General features: G+C 40.1%; 1 long non-coding RNA gene across 1 annotated transcript in view; it reads left to right on the top strand.

The window, feature by feature from the left end:
* The first annotated feature begins 20410 nt into the window (after window positions 1-20410).
* Window positions 20411-21545, top strand: part of LOC309380783 — a 249884-nt gene continuing 248749 nt past the window's right edge. The window contains exon 1 of the long non-coding RNA XR_014173140.1: window positions 20411-20459. This is a non-coding gene — a long non-coding RNA (uncharacterized lncRNA). The remainder of the gene's footprint in view (window positions 20460-21545) is intronic.

Below are 21545 nucleotides of genomic sequence, written 5' to 3'. Positions count from 1 at the left end.
TTTGGGGGGGGGATAGGCTTGCCATATGTCAGGAAAATTCCTGACATGTTCTGGTTTGGGGGTGTAAGGGGGTCAGGGGGGAATTTTGTATGCCAACGTGATGGAAGAAGCAGTGGGGAAAGTTGCAAAAGCTTTTTAAAAAAAGGCAATCCTTGGGGGGGGGGGAAGTCATTATAACCATTATAACTATTAAAAAACTTCCTATATATTTACTGACTGTCCTTTTAGTACAAAATGTTATTTAATTTTTGCATGTTGCAGCAATATTCAAGGCGACTTTAATTAATGTGTTATGTTCAGCAGGGAATAAAATATGGCTGACAGATTTTCTTTCTTTTTCTTTTTAGGCTGTGGATAAGTTTTGTAAAGAACAGCCTTCCTCTGGGAGAGATATCCTCTCTGCCCTTCATAAGGAATTAAGATTATTGTCAGACAATAAATACACCACATGGACAATATGTTATTTATACCCCTCTGCCTTAAAGGTATCTTGCAATTTCAAATTTCAAATCCCCATGATTATAAAAGCTAATTGCTAGATTTCAATTTTTGGATACCGGATTAAAGTCTCTTGTGGCAAAGATTTCTTACAGGGTTGAGAATACAGTGGCCTTATGTCCTGTTTTGCAGAGGGCAGGCCAGTGTGTGGAGGGCTATGAGAGGACAGACCTCTTTTTGAGCATATATTTTATTTTAAGGGCTGCCTGGTCCAATTCCAGTCTAAAGATAGAGCACCAAAAGAAAGGAGAGAAGCAAGGGCCTCAAAGTTGCCCATCAATAGATCACATCTGGATAACACACTGAGCCAGGAACAGGACCGGATTTAGGTTTGATGAGGCCTTAAGCTACTGAAGGTAATGGGGCCCTTTATATGTCCAGCTGTCCTTTGTCAACAACAAATTGCCACTGTTTTTGTGTTGAATATGTGCTATATGGTAATTTATGGACCTAATAGGTATCTAAAGCCATTTGCACATGTTGCCATGAAACCAGTCCATGCAGAATGTAGGCACCCTATATATAGAAAGGAGCAAACCAGTGATATTTTAGGGAGCAGGCTAGCAGGCGGGGTCCTTTACTTACATCATAGGAGCCTACACAACACGGCACACTGTTGCTGTATGTAGGTTTTGTTTTATTTGTTTTTTATCTTATATTTTGGAAATGTACACCCAGTGTTTTTCCCTTAAAATATTTTTGGGGCCCCAAGAGAGTGGGGCCCTAAGCTATAGCTTGTTTAGCTTATACGTAAATCTGGCACTGGCGTCACCTGTGCACAGCATTCCCTGCTACGGTGTGGCAAGTTGTAGTTTTTATTGCTCTCTTTAAAACTACGAGCATCAATGCGTTATATTTATTTAAGGATTTATATAGCATCATAGAATTGTAGAGTTGGAAGAGACCACGAGGGTCATCTAGTCCAGCCCCCTGCAGCAATGTGGGAATCTTTTTGCCTTCCTTTGCATCCAGTCATACTATCAGGTTTGTCTTTCAGGTTTAGTTTGAATTGTGTAGAGATGAAAAGTTGTATGGGTTCATTTTAGGTGTCACTATTCCAGCCTTCACCTCAAGTGCTCTAAGTTTTAAATAATGTTGGTTTATTTTATTTATTTATTTTTTTAAAAAATCTTTCAATAATTTTTAATGCTACTACAACCAATCCCCTCTGGATCGTTTTCCAGATCCAGTTTGTTTAAGGTTCAGACAACTCAGCCAGTTGTTTGCTTTGCCTTTTGCTTCTCAAGAATATTTTAGCAACACCCCATGGCAATGCTGAGTCAATAACATTTAAAGTTCAAGCTAAACCTTTCTCATTTTGCCTTTTCCTGATAGTCTTTGTGTAGTAGAAGCCTCTGTAAATCTAATTTCATACGCTTCTTGCTGATGGAGTGCCTATTATGTTCCTGTAAGACTGCTGGAGTAACATTTAAGTTTCTTGTGATCTCACAGTGCCTTCCCAAAAGGTCATAATATCCCTGTTGATCACCGTTCTTCTTCAGATCTTCACACCATGTCCTAGAACACTAGTCTTCACTCTTTTTGGATCTGGGACTGTCCTTTAGCCCAAATATTCATTTACGGATGCACTTTAATCCTCACATTTGCTTCATGGTGTTGCTGCTGTTGCAACTCACTTAGCGCAAGCTCCAAGCCATCGCTTCAGGATCAAAGTTCTACATAACCTAAGCCAGGTTTTTCCATCCCAGTGCCTACAGGTTCCATAGGTGCCCTTAGAGACCTTCATTAGTGCCTCTAGACAGGTGCTTAGACCCTGAACTTTAAAAAAAGAAATCTCTAGCCTTCCTAGAAATAAAGTTATGAAGCAAAAAGTGAAGTCACCCTTCTAAGTTTTTGTGTGTGAAATGTGTACTTTTCAATGCAATTGGGACCCCTGTCTTGTTGTCTGATGCTTTCTTGCCTCTTTATAACAACCAACATGCATGCTGCATTAATGATTCCTGCTCTATAGAATCATGAAGAAAACCCTAAGGCAGTAAGTGTTTGCACTCTCTCTTTCTCTGAGGTCCAAGTTGATTACTTTTTCAATCCATCTAATCCTTCAGGGCAATCATCTCCATAAAACAGGCCTAAACAAGCAACTGAATAAAAAGATATGGCAAAATCACAGGATATCTGCGTTCCTCGGTGTCTTTAGAGTAGTGTGCTTAATATGACCTGAAACTGTAGTATCACATCTATTCTGAAACACAAATAGAGAGTTATATTATGTTACAACGTATTTTATAGACATAGAAAATAAGACTCAATATATGCTGTTGAACTAAAGCTGCATTTTCTGCTCCTCCGGAATATCATTAGTATTCCATTCAAAAAGCAGCAGTCAGACTTTCATTAATGTTTTGGGATTGCTTAAATCCAGTGTAAAGCAAGAGAATTGCTGAATGTGCAGACTTCTGAAGCTGCCATTGTTAGTTACCAAATTATCTTCTGTGGTGTGAAGGTGGCTGTCAAAAGTGAACAGAGAATATTCTGGAGTCTGTATGAAAACAGCATTGTCCCACAAAGTAGAATACACTCCAAATGTCTATCAGGACCAATATGAACTTGATGAAAGAGCTCTATACAGCAGCCAACAGTAACCATTTCTATAATGCCGTTCCTACCATTTCGGGGGGGGGGGAATGAATTTGCCACACACACCCTCCTCTGAAAGGTGGTATCTCCCAAGGGAGAATGTTATGGCCTGATGGGTGATTTTACCTGATGGGGAGTTGTGGTGACAGGCTATTTAAGCTTGCTCCACACTATTCCCTCTGCATTCTCTGCAGAATTTTCCCCTGTTTCCTACACCAGTTTATTTCCTGGCTCAGGACACACGAGTCAGCCTTCCTGTTCTATATTAAAACTGCATATATAATATTATGAACAACAAACTCACAGAAGAATGATCAGAAAACACTTGTGATTAATTAGCATAATCTTGAGCAAGAAAAGTACAAATCCCATGTTGACCAAACCATGTTAACACAGTTCAAAGGCTGAGGGGAGGATATTCCGTCAGGATATACTTCTAAGTTTAGTGGTTTCCTAGGAAATGTTCTTAGTTCTCAGAACATTCTTCGTTTCTCCACCCCTTACCAGGCCAGTCATATTTCTAGAAGCTGTAGAATAAACTGTCCTTCAAATCTAAAGCAAACTTTGCTATGGCTGGCAATAGATCCTTAGTGCTTGGCAGAAATCTTCTACCAGCTTTCCCCCCATTGTGCCCATGTTTGTCTGCCAAGTGAAGATAACAGTTCATGCAGCTGATGAAGTGGACTCTGGTCCTGAAAAGCTGATGCCATAATAAGATGCTACAACATCTTTGGGGTTTGCTACATCCAACTAACTCTGGAAACATCTTAACAAACAAGATTAGGGTTTTCTGGCTTTAGGCCAAATTCCGTAAAGTAAGGAGGCCACAAACATAAAATGAATATAGGACAAAAGCGAGATATATCTAGGTATAAGCTCCACTTTTCTCATATACATGCTTCTTTTTATGTTTCCATTTTTGAAAGGGCAGCATGCTCTCGGCTCCTGTGCAGCTATCACCGTTAAAGTGAGCAGGCTCATAGGACCCAAATCAATGGCTTGAAGTTACAAGAAAAGAGTTTCCAGCTAAACTTCAGGAAGAACTTTCTGACAGTAAGAGCTGTTCAACAGTGGAACAGACTTCCATGAGAGGTGGTGGACTCTCCTTCCTTGGAGGTTTTTCAGCAGAGGTTGGATGGTCATCTGTCATGGATGCTTTAGCTGAGATTTCTGCATTGGACTAGATTTCTATGATTCCATGACTCTGTGTTTCAAAAATCAACAGTGGGAGAAGATTACAGTAGTGGAACAGATGTAAAGTTAATGAGGAGAAAAGAATTGGGAGAGAGGGCAGGGAGAAAAGTAAAGGATCATGGAAGATAAGGCTACCAATGGCTTCTTGCCTTGATAGATATATTCAATCTTCATTGATGGAGGTAGTATGCTTATGCATGCTAATTTCTGGGAATCACAAGTGGGGAGAGTACTATTCATTCTTGCCCTGCTTGTGGACTTCCCATAGGTGTCTAGTTGACCACTGCTCTGCCTCTGGTTTGATCCAGCAGGGACGACTTACTGTATGTTATTTGGGTCTGTACAGAAGAAGATAGATCGGATCATTAAGGCTGTTTTGTAAACAGCTTTGTGGGTATGGATCCAAGATCTGAATCACAATCCTTTCCTGACAGCGTCAGTTTTCAACCAAATCAACCTGAACAGCTCTTGAGGAAGAGGAATGGAGGTGCTGTAAAGTGGCTAATTAGTAGGGGTTGTGTGTGCCTCAAATAACAGGGGAACTGGTGCCTGTTTCTGAAGCAAAATGTATGTCATTTTCAGAGGCAAAATGCAGAAAACAATTAGATGGTTGTAGGTGAGTTGAAGAAGTAGACTGTCCGTATGAGATAAACTTTTTCTTTAGGCAAAATACAGTAATCTAAGGGGAATAAAAGAATAACACACCATTAGAAAGAAACTCAAGCAAAGTTGCAGAAGGGAAATACCTCAGCTGAAAAAAAATCTATTAAATCAGTCCTCTTTTTCTATAGCAGCTCTGACAAGGCTAAATCCCAGGCACAGCTTATAAATAAAAGCAAGGATTCTAAAAGCTTTGTTTTGTGCACCAAAGCTGCACCATGAGGATTTCCCTTGAAATGAAATGTGACTTATTCACATCGCTAGTAGACTGTTAGATATAATGAAGAAAAATGGTTTACTTTTGGTAATTTTTTAATTACATTTCCCCTGCCCCCACTCTTTCCTCTGGCTGACATGGAGAGCCAAAGTATTTTTTCTGCCCTCCTCAACAACCCTGAGGTAACATAGACTGAGCAATAATGACTGGCCATAGATTGCCCAATGAGCTTAGTTGCTGAAAGGTGAGTTGAATCCTGGTTCTGTTCACTGATACACCCTATTGGCTGTCAATGTAATGAGACAGGACATAGATACATTGATTCTCCTTACAGTCTACATTAAAGCAAATATATATTGACATTTTACTCATGTTTTTCTTATATCTATGGGTCGTTCACTAGAAGGCTACTCTGTCAGTGGCATAGTGTGGGGAGGGCCATAGGGTCGGTTGCCCTGGGGGCACATAAGTGTTAAGGGAGTAAAATTTCAACACCCGGTGCTGCCTCAATACAGCTGTGCGCTTCTGTCACTGGGCTCCGTTGAAAACATCTTCTCCATGGGAACCAGGAAGTGACCTCTCAAGACAATGGAACAACTCTTCTTTTCTTATCTCTGCTGCTGCAATCTCCTGGGTGATGCAGACGCCATTACATGTGGACTCTTTCCATTTCCCTCCTTCCCATCCCTACTCCTCTGCGCAGCCCCGGGTTCTGGCAACGCATGCTATGCCACTGTATTCTGTGATACAATATTTAGCAACACTCCACAAAAGAGAATAGATCAATTATTCAGTAGACTGGAGGAGAATGACAGAGCGACCCAAGTTGTCAAAGTTCAGTATATCATCCATCTATTAATTGATTGACGCAGATAATGGCATGCCAGAAGTTATTAATATTAAACAGTATATATTTTAGTGAGGTGTAAGGTTTGGCATAAAGCTTCCTGGAAGGCGGTAAAGCTCTATTTTCTTTTATTTGTTAAAGATGCAGATCACGGTACTTAAAACAATACAACATCGCTCAAAAATTCATAAGGTTTCTGACAGCATTTTATGTAGCAATTGTCAGCTTCGCTCCTAGCTGTAAAGCAGGAATGGGGAATCTGTGACGCGGCAGGTGTTGTTGGACTGCAACTCCCATTATCCGTGATCACAGTCCTTGCTGTTTGGGGCTGACAGGACTTCTCCAGCTCTGCTGTACAGAAATATGAAGATAAACTGTGCCATGAACCAGAAGGCACTTCACATTACAAGATGGTGGAACTTAGGCTGATTTTCATATTCCATATGTGGTGGACGTGGGAGTCAACATGTCAAAACAGTTGTGTTCAGTGGGTTGCAGTGTGGTATGTATGTATGTATGTATGTATGTATGTATGTATGTATGTATGTATAAAGCAGGACAGTGTTACTGAGTCAGATTAGCCATATAGACATTTATTTTGTCAAAATTATCTTGAGTACTAATTTATTCCCTTGCTGAATAACAACAGCCTCAAAAGATGACAGAATCCACTGGCTGTGTATAACAGACCTTACACATTTGGTGTTTTGTTCCCCTCTGCCCTGCAGTGGATATACTGGAGAGCAAGACTCAATAAATGTGGACATATATTTGCTTAGAGAAGTTGACAATCACACAGCTCATGGGCTGCTTATAATTGTTTGTTCTCTGAGAGCCAGTGTTGTGTAGTAGTTAAAAGCGGTGGACTCGTAATCTGGTGAACCGGGTTCGCATCCCTGCCCCTCCACATGCAACTGCTGGGGGACCTTGGGCTAGTCACACTTCTCTGAAGTCTCTCAGCCCCACTCATCTCACAGAGTGTTTGTTGTGGGGGAGGAAGGGAAAGGAGAATGTTAGCCGCTTTGAGATTCCTTAGGGTAGTGATAAAGCAGGATATCAAATCCAAACTCCTCCTCTTCTTCTTCTTTACAGGCTGGACCTGGTTAAATGAATGCTTAATTGTTCTGCAGTTATTTATTTAATATAGTTAGTTACCGTATCATTAAATTTCAGTAGTGACGATGTCTTGCGGAACATATGATATTCATTAGGATGAATCAGCATTCATTTATTTATGAATACTAATTTTTGTTGGCATAATTAATTGATATAATTGATTTATTTATATCGCACCTTTCCTGCAAGGGTTACAAGGTGGCATACATAGTTCTCCTTCCAATTTTATCCTCACAACAACCTTGTGAGGTAGGTTAAGCTAAGAGATGGTGACTGGCCCAAGGTCACCCAGTGAACCCTGGTCTCCCAGGTCTCAGACCAACACTCTTACCACAACACCACACTAAGTAATTACTGAGTAATGATAATAGTGGAAAAATTGCATTGGAAAAGGGGCTGAGAAAACACTAAACACAGTGTGTGCGTGTGTGTGTGTGTGAGAGAGAGAGAGAGAGAGAGAGAACTAATATCTTACTGTCATCCACAAATTGAAATTTTTTAAGCCCTCCAAAGTCACCCTAAAAGCATGAGTAGACGGCTGGCTTTATTCCAGAAAGAAATTATTTCAACACCTGTGAAAGGAAAAGGAGCAAAGTTGCTTATTTTTCTCTAGAATTAATCGAGTGCTCCCAGGTCTGAAAGAAAAGGCTGTTTTGAACTGGCTAAGCAACCCAAGGATTAGCCACATTGAAGTCTCTAAGCCAGAGATGTGTATCATACAAAGTCCATTTTACCTTGACTTGTCTTTGGAAAGATTCTGTGGCATTGATGCTATTTTAGTTAAATCCATTCACATCAAATTAAAAGTACCCTATCAGAACACGATTATTCCTCATTTTCACAGCTCCCTCTGATGTTAATGAGATTTACCATATGGTCTGTGAATGCAGAATGTAAATAAGCTTTTTTTTCTCCTCTGAATTCCTTGAGCCTTGAGGGAGCATTCAAAGCTTTCCAAAGCATGTGGAGAACAAATCCCGAACTAGTTCTTCTACACTTTATACAGAAGCAGCAATACTAACACCACTATTAGAGGTCATTAGATGGAAAGTCTGCAGTATCCCATTTAACTTCTATTCTTGCTAGGTTTATTTTTTGTGGGATGTGTTATATCAGTACAGTCAATTACACCATGCTTTACTTCCTAGAGTGGACAGAGACGGGGATATGTAACCTGTTCCTCTTGTAAATGACTCAGCCGGTGAGTGTGACTCTATAAAAAGCAGAGGCACACAGCCATTTTGTCTTCTGTTCGATTTCAGCTCTATTCAATTCAGTTAAGTCTCTGGCTCTCAGCCAGCAGCACTTAGGCCCATCCTCACAAAGGATGTGAGCTGTTATATCTTTGTAACCTGAAGCTTAAAGCCTGCCTTCTAGGATGTGTACTGTGAACAACTTGTGAGTAAACGTATTGTCGTGAGTCTTTATTGCAGGGGTCAGCAAACTCCCAGTATGTTTCCGAGCACAATTCAAAGTGTTGCTGCTGACCTTTAAAGCCCTAAACGGCCTCGGTCCTGTAGACCTGAAGGAGCGTCTCCACCCCCATCGTCCAACCCGGACACTGAGGTCCAGCGCCGAGGGCCTCCTGGCGGTTCCCTCATTGCGAGAAGTGAGGTTACAGGGAACCAGGCAGAGGGCCTTCTCGGTAGTGGCACCTGCCCTGTGGAACGCCCTCCCAGCAATAAACACCTACCATATTTTTTGCTCTATAAGACTCACTTTTCCCCTCCTAAAAAGTAAGGGGAAATGTGTGTGCGTCTTATGGAGCGAATGCAGGCTGTGCAGCTATCCCAGAAGCCAGAACAGCAAGAGGGTTTGCTGCTTTCACTGCTTGTTTTCTCGTTTTCCTCCTCCAAAAACTAGGTGCGTCTTGTGGTCTGGTGCATCTTATAGAGCGAAAAATACGGTATTTTACTTTTAAAAGACAACTGTTTAGGGAGGTTTTTAGTGTTTGATGCTGTATCGGTTTTAATATTTGGTTGGAAGCCACCCAAAGCCACCCAAAGTGGCTGGGGAAACCCAGCCAGATGGGTGGGATATAAATAACAAATTATTATTATTATTATTATTATTATTATTATTATTATTTGGAATTAAGTATGGTAACTATAGATATTTAACAGATGGATAAAAGAAAAAGATGCAGAAAACGTTATCTTGAATATGGAACCCATGGAGGGAGAAAGGAGGTCTGAAGCTTCAATAGAACCCTTTAATTTTAATGTTTGAAACGGTTAAAGTTAAAATGTATAAAATTTTGTAAAAGCAATAAAACATTTCATAGAGAGAGAAAGGATTCTGTATTTCCTTTTTTTGCCTCTCTGTTTTTGTTTTTATTTAGATTAGTTTCTTTCATCTTACTATACTATGAAAAGCTTTAATAAAATTTTATGAAACCCGCGGAGCAGACTCCCTCTGAAGCTCAGAGGGAAATCCGCCATTAAGCGCTGGCGCTGACCGGAAGTCCCAACTTCATTGGATGATTTGTTTCATTCTATTTTTTCCCCAATAATATTTATTAAGGTTTTCAATAGTAATACAATAAAAATCAAAAAGTAAAAAATAATAATAGCAAAAATACAAAAATAAAAATAATTAAAAAACACATAAAGTTTCCATTACTTATTTTTCATTAACTTATTTCCCAGACCTCCTCATACCTCCCTTTTTTGTATTCCAATTCAAATTACAGTATTAGTTCAGCAAATCCTTATTAATAAATTTTAACCTATTTCTAAATCTTTTTTTTCCATATTCTCTTAAAGCATTACAGCTGGAAACCACTTAATTTCTATCCGACATCATTCTAACATTCATTAATTTTGCAATATTTCTGTAGATAGTCTTTAAATTTCTTCCAATCTTCTTCCGCCGACTCTTCTCCCTGGTCTCGGATTCTGCCAGTCATTTCTGCCAATCCCATATAGTCCATCACCTTCGTCTGCCATTCTTCCAGAGTGGGTAAATCCTGTGTCTTCCAGTACTTTGCAATGAGTATTCTTGCTGCTGTTGTAGCATACATAAAGAAAGTTCTATCCTTCTTTGACACCAATTGGCTGACCATGCCCAGGAGAAAGGCCTCTGGTTTCTTCAGGAAGGTATATTTAAATACCTTTTTCATTTCATTATAAATCATTTCCCAGAAAGCCTTAATCCTTGGGCACGTCCACCAAAGGTGAAAGAATGTACCTTCATTTTCTTTGCATTTCCGACATTTATTATCGGGCAAATGATAAATTTTTGCAAGCTTGGCTGGGGTGATGTACCACCTGTAGATCATTTTCATTATATTCTCTCTTAAGGCATTACATGCCGTAAACTTCATACCTGTGGTCCATAATTGTTCCCAGTCAGCAAACATAATATTATGTCCAACATCTTGTGCCCATTTAATCATAGCTGATTTCACCGTCTCATCCTAAGTGTTCCATTTCAACAGCAAGTTATACATCTTTGACAAAATCTTAGTTTTAGGTTCTAACAGCTCTGATTTGTTTCATTCTAATGGTGGCGGTAATGATAATGATAATGATAAGGCTTCATAGCCTGCCTGAATCCCTCTGCCCTGCCTGAATCTCTTCGTCACAATTGTGAGGTGTTTGAATAATTTCAGTATATAGCAAGAGCACAAATACATCCCTGACATATATTATTAGTAAAATACTAAAAAGACACAAGGATAAAAGGATAGTACTCTTGCTATTAATATGCAGCACAAGCAGAACAATCTTTGAACACTTTTGGGCACTCATTATTTTGACAAAGGCACTTGCTACATCCAGAAGTTCCATCTGCTTCCACATCTGGTGTGTGTGTATATCTTTCATGCAAATTCTTTTTCAGAAATTACACCAGCCATGTGAAAACAGGATGCACAATAACTAACTTGTGTTTCCCTTCTTTGCCACTGGCTGCATCCAGGTAACATGCAAAGATGCTCAGATAATTGAACTCCAAACCAACTATCACTTGACCCTTTACTTATGAATAACTATAAGGTTCATTATGTTGCTTGCACTGTAGCTTCACCAGTTAAGTATAACAAGATGCTCAGTAAGGGTGTGTGATGGATTAGAATGAATCCTGAATCTTGAAGTGGGATATTTCAGAGGGGTCCTGGGCTTATTTGAGGAGGTGGTACAGTAAGGAGGGTCTGTATAGTTAAAGCTATGGTTTTCCCAGTAGTGATGTATGGAAGTGAAAGCTGGACCATAAAGAAGGCTGATTGCCGAAGAATTGATACTTTTGAATTATGGTGCTGGAGGAGACTCTTGAGAGTACTATGGACTGCAAGAAGATCAAACCTATCAATTCTGAAGGAAATCAGCCCTGAGTGCTCAGTGGAAGGACAGATCATGAAGCTGAGGCTCCAACACTTTGGCCACCTCATGAGAAGAGAAGACTCCCTGGAAAAGACCCTGATGTTGGGAAAGATAGAGGGCACAAGGAGAAAGGGACGACAGAGGATGAGATGGTTGGAAGCTACCAGCATGAGTTTGACCGAACTGCGGGAGGCAGTGAAAGACAGGAGTGCCTGGCGTGCTCTGGTCCATGGGGTCACGAAGCGTCGGACACAACTAAACAACAACAGTAAGGAGAATACTGAATCTCTTTTAGTCTCCCCCCCACCCCCAAAATCAAATGTACCTAGCACAACACCCTGGACCTATTTGCCTCCAGTTTGGCACCTAGGGAATCCTATCTCTTGCCTTCCATTTTCATAACAATTTCCCAGAAAACAACAGGGGAGCGAATAAGTCTAAAAGGTGCCCTTTCAGGAGAATCATTGCAGCTATCCTTCTGATACTCAGCAGGATTCATCCTCTCAGGAGGCTCTAGCAAAAATAAAATAAGTGATAGATGGTTTGTAAAAAAACAAAACCTCACATTTTAAAGTGCACAGTGTTACGGATAAGAGTAGGGGGTGACTTGAGCCAATAATCACACCAGGGTGGAAAAGAATATATCGATTCAGACTGCAGTAAGAAGGTACAGGACAATGGATTCCAGAGCCTGTACGCCTCATGGGCGCAGAGGATATATTTTTATACATTTTGCTTACTTCAGGTCACCAGGAAGGTATACTATGTTACATGCTGATTGGCTACGAAGTGTTGACCTATACTGTGCCATAGAATCAAAGCACACTATTCAACTTTTTCTACTTGTTCTTCAGTTCTGTGGTGTCTTACTTCCTTACCTTCACTCTTGTTACAGTGGGTGTTCTGCTTGCTGTTCCTCAACAGTACATTCCAAAGGGAGATGTAGTGATTATAAAAAGAAGTGCAAGCAATATATGGCACTCTTTCCTCAGGGTAATGGCTGCTGCTGGCCTAAAATGGTGTTTGTCTGGTTCTGATACTCTACAACGGCACAAAAATCTTGGACCTATTTATCTGCAATTTGGCAGGCTATATGCAGGCTATTATGCCTGCAAATTTTATCCAGTTCTGCCCAAAGGACAAAAAGTTATCACCATTTTTTTATTCCACTGCAATAGTGAATGCAGAGGGCATGGAGCATTATTTTTGTATGAATAATCAGAGTTCAAAGTACTTTGGACTAAAGCAGGTAATCTACGGAAGTGCCAGATTGGGATGCCAATATAATATTGTGGCTGGTGCGCACCTGTAATACTTGGGGAAAGTTTTCTGCTACTGAAAACAGCATGTGGAGCATAAGCTGTGCTTGCTTGGGGTTCTGTATTTTTTGAACAGATTTTATGGAGTTAAGAGTTTAAAACCAAGGACTACATAGGCCAAAAGGTGGAGCCAAGGCAATCTATAAAAAGGATCAGAAGGGGGAAAGGGCCTTGAAGGCCCAGATACTTGTTGGATCAGTGGTGTTTTAATATATATAAATGGGATTAGTTACATTGGACAAGAGGCAGAAGATTAAAATTAATGGGCATCAAACTTGGAAGAAAAGGGGAAGGGAAGAGTTTGTCATGCATAAAATTATCAAAAAATTGTTGAGCAACTTCTGAAGCGAGATTGCTGCTGAGATGATAGCTAGAAGGCAAAAACACAAGGAGCATGATCCAGCAAATACATAAGTTCTTTCCATTTAAATGAAGAAGACTGTATTTCATTCTGGGGTCATGATCCAAATTGTGGTGTCTGCAACTGCTTTTCATGAAATTAAAAGTTGTTGGGAGATCTAGTCACGGATCTCCTACATAATATTAAGTTTGGCCATAACTTGCTTCCAAATACAGTGTAGAAGTGGAATATGAAATTTCCCTGCAGGCCTCCCAGTAAGCTGGTGAGAAATCATCTCTGTTACATTTTGAGACTAGAAACATACATTTTAGGACCCAAAATTAGAACAGTGCTTTTATTTATAGAAAGGGACATTTGTGGCAAAAACACACTTGAATGAGCTACAGTATCAAAGACAAGAAAATAAGTAAATTTTGTAGAGGTTACTTCTTTTCTAATTCTGGTTACAATTTTTGTCTTTGAATCTTTCAGCAATGTTTTCTTTTTGTGTGGACCAGCTCCATTCAGTGCAAGGCTGGTCCAATACATTTTGGCCCCTGAGGCAGGCACTAAAATGGCACCCTGCCTCCCCACCAAGAAAGGAGGAGTGAGGAAAAGATCTACACCAGGAGCAAGCAGGTAAGAAAGATTGACATGGTGATCTGCTGCCCTGGGGGATCCTGCTGCTGGTTATGGTTGCCTCACTTGGCCTCAATGGTGGGCTGGCACTGACTAAAGATCAACATAGGGATGTGTTTTCCTAGGGGATCCTGACTCACTTGATCTCATGGGTGCCCAGCTCTGATTCAGTGTGTGAATAGAAGGCAGCCTAGGAATCTTCTGCATGTTGCCTTGAGTTCAGTGAAATAATACTAATAATTGGTAGTCAGTCTTACAGTATTGTGGGTTAAACCACAGAGCCTAGGACTTGCCGATCAGAAGGTTGGCGGTTCAAATCCCTGTGACGGGGTGAGCTCCTGTTGCTTGGTCCCTGCTCCTGCCAACCTAGCAGTTCGAAAGCACTTCAAAGTGAAAGTAGATAAATAGGTACCGCTCCAGTGGGAAGGTAAATGGCGTTTCCGTGCGCTGCTCTGGTTTGCCAGAAGCGGCTTAGTCATGCTGGCCACATGACCCAGAAGCTGTATGCCGGCTCCCTCAGCCAATAAAGCGAGATGAGCGCCGCCACCCCAGAGTCGGTCACAACTGGACCTAATGGTCAAGGGTCCCTTTACCTTTACCTTTACCTTACAGTATTCAGGCCATTGATTTCGTTGGGTCTGTGGCTTAGTTGGACATCACCTGATATAAACTATTGGTATTTTTACAGTATGGATTTTGTTTTGTGCAAGGGCTTTGTTCACTCTCTCTTTTTCTTCTTTTCTTTCTGCTTGAAACAGCCAATTTTCCTGTCCTGCCTCTAATTTTGTTCTTTTTCCAGAGTTTATCGCTTACCTGGTCATCTGCACCATTTCATATGGATGGCACTGTGACAGCACATTTTTATCGCAACTCTCACGTAACACCCGTTGTATCTTACATGTGATAGTGATGGTCCTGCTCTGCAGCCTATTTTGTCTCTCTTACTCTTGCCATGGCAAATTAATGCTTCAAAACTTCAGAAGGATTAAACTCCCTTGAGGCACACCAAAGCAGGACTAACACTTTAACCTGAAGATCATGTCTGTTGCATTTTGTGTGCCTATCTGTCAATTACTTTTATATGCTATGACTAGCTGTGTGTTGGTATAGCTATGACATGAAACCAGTTTTCTGAATAACTGCCATTCACAGCATACTGGAGCAGAACGGACAAGAATTTTCAATTTACTCTGAGGATAGGATTGCTTGAGGTTTTTTTTTTGTAGTAAGCTATTTACCTCTGCAGAGCAGAACTATTCATGGGTATATTGAAATGCACTCTTCTCTGTGGAAGTAACAGGATAGGTGGGTGGCAGGCAATATTCATGAATTTGATCTATCATGGTTGGATAATAAAACCAAGAATTATGAGATAAACCTTGGTAGGTTAATAAAACCAAGTAATCCCTGAGATTGCTTTAATTTTAATGGCTTTGGTTCACGACTGATGCTCGATTACTTCCCAAGGTGCCACCAAATTCATATTTCCAGGTTTGAGTTTATAAAGCTTACCTCACGGAAGAAGCTTATCATCTGAGTCAGAGAATCTTCCAACCAATTAGACAGTTTTCTGTCCTATTCACCAAATCTCTTTCCTACCCTTCCCACTTCCTGGACCGGACTGGTGACAGTGTCACATCTTCAGTGATGGTGGCAAGTTAGCTGTCAGGAGACTGAACGGAAGTATATAATTGTAAATGATATAAAATATCACCCAATATTTCACAATGCTTCTAGGAAATAATCTGGCTAAGATGGAGGCTGTGCAGATAATGTTTCCCACATCTGTGAGTTAAACAGAAAGCCTGGTGGTGGTGTTGCAGAAAGCTCCTTTGTTTTTCTTCCTTCAATATCACTGTTCACCTTGATCTGCTTTATATATTTTGCAACTCCTTCAACAAGACAAATGTGATCTTGAAATAATTTTTCTTCATCACAAAGAACACAGAAAACTTTACGCCTTTGGTAAACAGAAAATGCCAAACTTCCTCAGGCATTGTATTCTTCATGTAATAAATGTAATGTAAAAAATGAATACAAATATTTACTCCATTTTACAATCCAAGGATTCTGACCACTCTTTTCATGGCTTACAAACACACAAGACATAAACACACATTTTAGAAAGCAATTTACTTTATCCTGAATAGGCTAATTTTCCAAAACCATATTTAGGTCTATAATTTTGGTTTCGGGCAGAAGTGAAATAGCTTCTTGGATGCCAGTATTAGCAAACAAGGCATTTGCTGATATGAAACCATCATCTTCTCAGCACACAGCCTCTAAGTTGTACGTACCGTTTCCTCAAAAATATATGTCATTATGCTTGTTCAGTGATTATCTAATGCATGGAATAAAATATGCTTTTTATAAAGAGAGCCAGTGTGGTGTAGTGGCTAAGAGCGATAGACTCGTAATCTGGTGGACTGGGTTCGTGTCCCCGCTCCTCCACATGCAGCTGCTGGGTGACCTTGGGCTAGTCACACTTCTTTGAAGTCTCTCAGCCCCACTCACCTCACAGAGTGTTTGTTGTGGGGGAGGAAGGGAAAGGAGAATGTTAGCCGCTTTGAGACTCCTTAGGGTAGTGATAAAGCGGGATATCAAATCCAAACTCTTCTTCTTTTTATAAAATAGCAAGAAAATGAATTGTCAGGATGGATGTGGGAACCCCCTAGTTTTGTCAGCAGCCTGGCTCATCTGTGCCTCTTGGCCCTCCTTCTCTCCTGCTTCAGCTTCTACCTCTGATTCTGGACTGCTCTCTGCCACAGCCTCTTCCTGCTCATTAAACCCTGTTGCCTCTTCAGCTTTTGACACCACCTCCTCTCACTCTGCTCCCTCGTCTCTCTTATCGTCATCCCAACACTTATCCCCTAGCTGTGAGTCACTTCCCCCGGGGGTTCCCTTGGCGGTTCCCCAGCTGGTGCCCCCTACCACTCCTCTGCATCCAGGTAGTCCATGGCATGACTTAACTAATTGCAATTCATCCCATCTAAAGCTATGGAGATCTACTGAGAAGTAAAGGAAGATCCCTTGACCCGTTAATGGTGCACATTTTATACACGCTTACCTGAGGGAATATGTTCCATTTGACTCCATGGGGCTTCTGAATAGACTTATATAGGGTCATACTTCAGGACCCCCCCCATTTGTGTGATAATGTTATACTGAACTACACACACACACACAAATATCCTTGCATGCTGGGCTGTGTGTGAGTAAGAATTGAGGCTAAAGGGTGCTAATAATTCCTTGTTCTCAGAAGCGGGTAATATTTATAATACTGTTTGTCATCTTGAGATCAGGATTAATAGGATGCTGTGTCTTCAAACCTTGCTGGTTGATAAAGATAAATTGCTTCAGATTAGTGCCACCAAATCTAAACCAAATAGTGGCCCTTTACCAAAATGTACACAAACAGAAACATAGCTTGGATGGAAAGCAGACTCTCAAAAGTAATTTGGAAATGTACCAACCCATGAACCATATATGATTGATCCTTGGGAGCTTGACAGTCAAGGGCAAATTGGAAGCAGAGGGAGTGAGAGCGTGAAAAGAAAAGAAATTCTGTTTATCTACATTTCTACTACAAATTTAAGTATGTTGATAAGTTAAACTGAGGTATAGAGGCTAAAATGTAGGCCAGCAATCCAACCTTTATCTGCTTGGTGGTCAATCTTTAAATTTCCACATTTCAGTATTGTCATATGTTCAGTTATTTCTCTGTGCAACGAAGGTGTAAGAAAGCCACAATGTGGGATCCCTAAAAGGAAATGTCAAAATCTACTTTTCAAAACAATAATTAATTGTACACATTGTTAAACAGCATGTTGAAAACTGATCTGGATGCTTCATTAGAAAGAATTGACTCTGATTGCCCAGATGTTAACATTAAAAGCTGGTAACTAGAAAGCCAAGGAAATGCTGAGTCATCCATTAGTTCCACATGGGTTGCTGCAACCATGTTTTCTGATACAACTACATATTTTGCAATCTATGAATAGGATAGACAGGACAAATTTGTACTTGTTACTAGAATAACTGTGAATTTGGAGGTCTCTTAATGGAGAAAAATCTCTCTCTCTCTCTCTCTCTCTCTCTCTCTGTGTGTGTGTGTGTTTGTGTCAGCCCTTTACCGAAATGTAATAAGCCATAGTTTTAATTGTTAGTAAAGGAAATGCTTTGGGATCTGTAGCCTTCTTCAGTTTTAACAGTGGAGGCAGAGAGGCTGTGAAAGATTTCAGATCAACAGCTTGAATGAATAATTTGCAATGAATAATTTACCAGACATATTTTAACTTTGCATTCTGTTTACGGAGAGTCTGTAAGCAGACTGCACCTTTCTTAAATGTATTCATCTAAAAATCACTACACAAATGTTAATTGTAAATGGCATAGGCTACTTTAATTTTTTTTTAAAGTTGACTTTACAAATGACAATTTTGTGAACACTTGTGTTTCAGTCTTCACTTAAATATTGTTCTAATAGAACCAGAGCTTCTTGGATGAGTCCCCGGAGCCTTATGGCAACTACCTCTGGGAGCAATGAACCTCACAAGAATTCTGCATGATTTGTTTCTAAGAAGTGGCTTTAGACAATTGGTTCTGAGTAGCTTTTAAAGCATAAGAGTCTAATGCACAGCTGCTGATTCTGACTTTTTTTGCTGAGTGTTTGCTTTGATTATTTTAGACTGCAATCCTAGATCAATTTACCTGGGAGCAAGACCCTTTGAACTTACTTTTGAGTAGCCACATGTAGCCTCTGTTAATGCCTTATCTTGAATTTTGGATTTTTTATTGGTAACTATTGGTTGTTTTTAATTTTGCTTTTATTTTGTGATATGACAATTTTTACCATGTCTTTTTAAGCTACTTTTGATACTTTTTGTAGAAAAGCAGGGTAAACTTAACTAAACAGTGGAAGTGACAACTTTGCGCCAAAGTCAATTTTGCATATAGGATGCGAAGTCAGTGCTAATTAACAATATTGTAAAGGGCAGCGGACTCATATACAAGACCAGTCTAAGACAGGAAGGATATAACTGGTCATAAACCAATTGGCATTATGGAAAAGGTTCATCTTTCTCTGATGGCTCCCTTCTTAATTATTTGGGCTGCCATACATTCAGATCTTTCCAGACATTACTAGGATTTCAAAGGTGGAATTGATGTCAACAGCTTTTGGAGTGTCCTGGCTCTTACTTTTTTGAAATATGGCAATCCTACACAAGCTTATGTGATTTAAAAACAACTCTTGTTCTTGGGTGAAAATACCCCCCAAAATTCCAGGTCAGTATTCATGCATTTTATTTCTGCTTTTAACCTTGTTATTGGGTTGCTATTCTATTATGTTTGATGGCTTGTGAGCCACTTTGAGAATATTTTACTGAAGAATGATATATATAATAAATTAGTAAAAGAAAATTGGGCATGACTTGCCCTGCCAAAGGTTACTATCATAAATTGCTTCTCTGTTAAATATATTAGATATCCTGGGCCAATGAAATCCTACTTGCCACTGAAGCTATGAGACAACATGTTGTGGAAATCATCCATTAAGTCACACATCTCAAAGTCAGAGTGAGATATGCTGTAGACACTACGCGACAAGGAGGAGAAAATACTGGAATAAAAACCTCAGGTACTGAGATAACCTATGAATTCTAAATCAGTTTCACTTGCTGATCCCTCATGAAATGTCAGTTTGGCATATGACATATTTAATAGCCATTTTGTTCATTTCCTCTCTCTGTTGTGTGAAATTAAGAGAGGAAAATATTAGCCATGGAGTTGCTAGTTAATTGTTAGGAGGTGCAAAACTAAATTGTACCTTCAGAACTGTGAGCATTAGACCATGGAGAGACCATGTCTGAACAAAGACATTGGATTCTTATCTCATTATACATGACAAAGCCATTTTTCACCTTCTCACCCCTTGCTTTTTCCTGTAAGACCTATTGCAGTCGTTAAGAGTCGTCAACAGGCTCATCACAGCTATCTGCCCATCACCCATTCCCACCACCCTTCTGAGTAATACCCCTCCCCACCTTCTCACTATATAGAAGGGTCTGAAGAAGTGTGCATGCACACGAAAGCTCATACCAAGAACTAACTTAGTTGGTCTTTAAGGTGCTACTGGAAGGAATTTTTTTTGTTTTAGCATTAGAAGAGTTCAGCCACAAAGAGAATAGTTCAGCCACTTGTTGAATGAGCCGATCCAAGTAATGGAAGGTGAAGTTTTAGAGGGAATGTACAATCTAACATATGTTCATCAGGAAATGGAGTTAGCTCTTTAGCACAATTCGGCCCATTCTATCGTTTTCACGGGAATTAAGTTTTTGACACACACTTACTATATTAAGCCCCACATTTTATAACCTATTTCTCACCAGAGGGGTACACTGTACCACCTCAGACAAAAAGGTGGGCGCTTGTGTTACCGAATACTCCTCCATAATTTCCCCCTGTACATGGAAACCTAGCGTGGCAGGGAGAAAGGTTATGTTGTTGCCTTTCTGTGTAATATAGTTCTTTATATGAAGGAAGATTTAATCATGTGAGCCTATACCTGTATCTTGAAGTGGTACAACCTAAATTCTAATTTCCTACATCAGTGAGAATGAAGGCCTCTATTATTATTTGGGGTTATCACATGTACCCTCTGTGACATTAACATATATGAGAGAGTGCTGGAGGGGAAATAGTTAAACAGGTTGCCCAGAAATAGTTAAACAGGTTGCCCAGGACCTGGGGGGGGGGGTGGAGTCAGTGGGACTATAAAACCAGTTCTGGGAGGAGTTTGTTGTTGGTGGTAGTTGGTTGGATTTAGTGGGTTGGCTGGTTGGGAAAGGCAGTAGGAAAAGGCAGTTGGGAATAGAGAGACAGTTAGGGCAGTGGGTTCTTGAGTGTGGGGAGGTAGAATAGATAGAGAGAGGAAAATAAGGCTAAAAAAGTAAAGGGCAACAACGTTTGGAATGCCGTAAAAGTTTTGTTTGTGTCTGAAATAAAATACACTCTGATTTATTAATTGAGAAGCTGACTGAGACTGAAGTGATTTTACCAGGGAGGACCTGGTTGGTGGCAGCGGATTAGTGGTGTACAGGTCAATAGTCCCTGAGACGACCAGGGGCTCCGTACGAATGCCACAGCCTGCAAGACCTTCCACAGTGCCTACAGGGTCCCCCAATCTGAAATTAGGCTTGAAAGAAGCATTCTGTTGTAGCCAGTAGTACAGGTTATGCGTTGTGTAAGTGAAAGGAATGGAGCAGAAATCTGATTATTTGCATTTAAAGCAAAATCTATTGGATTCACACTTCCCAACAAAATATGACAACCAAAACATAAACATCCTTCAAAGTTCGTACATATCTGAGTTTTTCAATGTAGTTTCCCAAACAATGTTTGCAAACATTCATATATTAAGGGAAAGTGTGCATAAAAATGAAAGCATTTATGAATATAAAATACAACATGCATTATAATAGGAGTAATTGCATACAAAAAAATGTATGTGTTAGTCCAAACTGAACACAAGAATGACTTTGTTAGGAAAAAAATTGATTGAAATGATGAAGAATTTTTATGAGGATTTACATCTCTCGCTCCACAAATTGCTGCAGAAATGTGGAGAACAGAATTTAAGATTAGAAAAATGAGAAGCCAAGAAAACTGAAATTGGCAGCTCCATCTTGAGTAAGCAATGCCCACGGCAGTTTTTCTTGTTTGCAAATGTGCCCACAGGCAGAAAGAGATTGGTGACCCCTGCTGTATAGAGTGGATTTCCAAGCCGTCATCAGCT

The sequence above is a fragment of the Podarcis melisellensis genome (genome assembly GCF_964234715.1).
Source record: "Podarcis melisellensis genome assembly, chromosome: 11".
NCBI classification, from domain to species: domain Eukaryota; kingdom Metazoa; phylum Chordata; class Lepidosauria; order Squamata; family Lacertidae; genus Podarcis; species Podarcis melisellensis.
This window is presented reverse-complemented; position numbering and strand designations above follow the sequence as displayed.